Source organism: Cibotium barometz, chromosome 2 (genome assembly GCF_041138505.1).
Source record: "Cibotium barometz isolate CiBa-2024 chromosome 2, ASM4113850v1, whole genome shotgun sequence".
Lineage (NCBI taxonomy): Eukaryota > Viridiplantae > Streptophyta > Polypodiopsida > Cyatheales > Cibotiaceae > Cibotium > Cibotium barometz.
In genome coordinates this window covers 30,021,734-30,025,974 of record NC_141047.1, presented here as the reverse complement: position 1 = coordinate 30,025,974, position 4,241 = coordinate 30,021,734, and positions in this window count along the sequence as shown.

Here is a 4,241-nt window from a genome sequence, read left to right as displayed (position 1 = left end):
GTATTATATTATATTATATTATATTGTATTGTATTGTATTATATTATATTATATTATATCATAGTGTATTGTATTATATTATATTATATTATATTGTATTGTATTATATTATACTATATTATATTATGTTGCATAATATTATCTTATATTACATTAAATTACATTCTAATACTTGAATCTTATATTTTCCTATATTATATTGTTTGAAGGAAATGCCCCTAGTAGGGATCCATGGGGTAGCACCCCGATTGAACTAATTTTCCTCCTAGAGAGCTGACACGTATCCTATGCATTTAGTGGCAACTCCCCTCACATACATGCGTTAATATAACATGTATGCTTTTTGCTTACTCCCCTTTTTGAACTAATTTTCCTCCTAGAGCTGACACGTATCCTATGCATTCAGTGGCAACTCCCCTCACATACATGTGTTAATATAACATGTATGCATGTGCACGCATGCCCATACACATGCACACAGACACACACTCATACTCTTTATTAAAGCTTTTTTGTGTGGCTTAACTAATTTATGACTTCATTTTAGGATAGCATCATGAATATGTGTCATGCTTTCTATGCTGTTGGTGGTTTATTAAAGCACTAACTTGTACAAATTTACATATTGTCTTGTAAGAAACTATAGTGCTTTCTGAAAATTTGAACTATTGAACTAAAAAAAAGCACTTTAAATGTTAAAAAACTTCATTTGGTGCTAAAGGTATTGAAATGGCAAGAAGCATAGCTATTTCAAGATAATGCTTTTCTAGTGCTTCTTCCCATGCATTAAACCTTCAACACAAGAGAACTAATTGTGGTTTTTGTTAAAAATAAGCTAATCTCTTTCTATCCGACTCTCTCTCTCTCTCTCTCTCTCTCTCTCTCTCTCTCTCTCTCTCTCTCACACACACACACACACACACACACACACTCAGTTTCCTTGTGAACTTTATGAATTTAGAGGTCAAGGTTCTAGAAGAACCAGAGCCAACTTGCTTTAAGGATGCAATTGGGAAGCAAAGCTGTGAGGTAGCCATGTATGAAGAGATGGCAACCTTGGATGAAACCCACATGGGATTTGGTGCCCTTGCCTCAAGATAAGAAGGCGATTGGATGCAACTAGGTGTATAAGGTGAAGCACAATGCAAATGGGTCTATGAGAGCAAGTATAAGGCAAGGTTAGTTGCCAAAGGATATGCATAGACATATGGCATTGAATATGAGGAAACCTCTAGTCTAGTTGGAAGGATGGCAACTGTGCGAGCAATAATTGCTAATGGCTGCTACAAAAGGATGGCTTTTGCATCAAATGGATGTAAAGAACGCCTTCTTGGATGGTGGTTTGCAAAAAGAAGTTCATATGATGCATCCATCGGGTTATGAGGATGGTGCACACCCGAACTTTTTATGCAGATTGCACAAAACCTTGTATGGCTTAAAGCAAGCATCCAATTCATGGTTAGACAAGATAGGCCAATATCTTGTCACTATTGGATTTCAAATTTCCAATGCTAATTATTCACTTTATGTGAAAAAACCAGATAGGGGGATTGTGCTGGTAGCCATCTATGTGTGGAAGATTGGATTGTTACAAGTGACAGTAACACATATATTAATGAAGTGAAGCTACTTCAAGTGTAAAATTTTGAAATGGAGGATTTGGGAGAGCTATGTTATTTATTAGGTATTGAGGTGATTAGATCACCAGGTGGCATATGGTTGTTTTGCAGAGGTAGTATGGCTTGGATATGTTGTCCAAATATGGGATGACAAGTTATAAGCCCATCTCTATTACATTGGAGCAGAATCTAAAGCTTAATGTAGAAAAAGGGGAGCTTCTTGAAGATGTCATTGTGTAGATGCATTGTTGGCAGTCTTATTTACATGACTATCACCAAACTGGATTTGAGTTATGATGTGGGGTTGGTGAGTTAGTTTATGTAGGTGTTGAGGAAGCCACATTTGGATGTGACTAGGTGAATATTGAGATATGTGAAGTCCACATTGTAGTATGGACTCTTTTATGAGGCTAAGTGCCAGATACAAGTACATGGGTACACATATGCTAACTGAGCTGGTAGTATCTCAAAAAAGAGATCGACTAACAGTTCTATGTTTTCCCTTGGGAGTGTTGCCATTAGTTGGAGTAGCAAGAAGCAAGTGAAAGTTGCCTTGTCAAGCACAAAGGCCGAGTACATGGGTGCAGATATGGCTACATGTGACGTAACTTAGTTAAAGAAGCTACTTGGAGATTTGGGCCAATCATTAGTACATGGAGCAATTGTCATTTATTGTGACAACATTAGTAGCATTATGCTTGCTAATAACCTGGTCTATCATTCTAGAACAAAGCACATTGAGGTGCATTATCACTTTGTGAGGGAGAAGGTTCTAGCTAGAGAGGTTGATCTTGTTTATGCTAGCACCAAGGAGTAGGTGGCTAATGTCTTCATGAAGGCCTTGGGTACAGAGAAGCTTCTCAAATTTAGGAGCTTGCTTGGTGTATCCGCAACCACATGGTGTATCCGCAACCACATTTTGCTTTCCAACCACAAAATAATAGTTTTAACCACTTATGAAAATGGTTAAAATATTTCATAGATCTTTTCTAGATTGCAAAAATTTTGTTGGGTGAAAACTAGACCTTACCACATGAATTGCAATTGTTTGCACATTCTTTGTGAACACCTGCTGGACAACTGTGTGTAACTGTAACCTGTGGGAGCAAGAAAGTGGGCTTATGGAAGCACACAATGGGCTGGATGTACCAGATCCTGCATTTGTTGCGGCAAGTCATTTCAACCGGCTTATTATACTACTGCTATTGCTTGTGATCTTCTCAATTTTGGCTTGTAGTGTTGAATTGCTCAGTTTGGGGAAAATGATCAAATGTATGGTCAAATGTCAAAATTTTGAAGGGGTCAAGTCCTCAAAAGTTTCCTTGTTTATCCCTTTTCACTTCTGCTTTTGGTCACCAACTCATATAATGTCTTCCAGGAAAGATTCAAGATTGATCTATGGGCTATTGTCTAGTTTGACTCTCTGCACTCCCAATGGAATCTGAATTATTTTTAGGTGGAGACGCAACTACTTTTAGAAAGTGAGGAAGAAGGCATGAGAGAGGCTGTCCTCCCCTTGGCACTTTTGTAGTCCCTACTCTATGAAGGTTGTATGTAACCCTTGATCTGTGAAATGGGCAAGCAAGGTCTCAATCATTTGTGGGGTGACCAACAAAGGCATGTGTCGCCACACTTGCTCTTTGCAATGCTCAATCTGAGAAGACCCAGCCTCCTCTCGAAACAACTCTCTGTAATCAGTGGCGATATTCATGACCTCCTCTGGTGCCGTCCTCAAACCACCATATGCTCCTCGTAGGCAACAAATCTTCTTGTATGCGAGTAATGGGCTGTGAGCTCTAAGGAGCTTCGTGCTACATTGATCTCCTTATCTCACCCAGAAGGAAGTAGACATGTGGAAGGTCTTGGACCTCCGTTGAATCACCTCCTCCAATGCTGCCCTTGCCCGGTGGATCTTGTGCCCTTAGAGAGCCTTAAACCCAGTTGTTGGAATTGTGGGGAGACACGAAGTGGATAAAGAACACAAGAGTGTAGTCCACACACAAAGCTCCACTGAATAGTTCAACAAATGAAGTACAAGACGGGATATATATGAAACCCAAGTATATAGTGAAAACCCTAGACTAGAATAACTTAGACTAAGTTTAGCCTACAATACCATACCATTGTATGTTCTATCAAATCCCCCCTCAATGGTATGACTGAAGTACTCTGGGAACGCCTCAAAAGTACCTAGGGTACCTAAAGTACCATGGTTGCACACATTCATCCAACAGGATATAGCAACCTATGGGAGTATATAAGAAAAACAATGTCATTTTGCAACCCCCCTTGACATTGTTGTAATGTCTTTGATTCCCAAGCCTGTTCGATGACGTACAAACACTTCTACTGGAAGGCTCTTAGTGAAGATATCTGCTACATTGTCCTTAGATCGACAATAGATGAGGCTAATGATGCCACTGGCTATATAATCCCGTATAAAGTGAGTGTGATTTTCCACATGTTTCATGCGAGCATGAAAAATAGAATTGTTACAAATCTTTATGCAACTCTAACTGTCACACAAGATAGAAGGCTTCTGCCGTACAAATCCCGTCATGCTCTCAGGAAAGGCGCGCCGAATGTGCATTGTTGTTGAGTATGGTCTAGTTCACTTCTTGC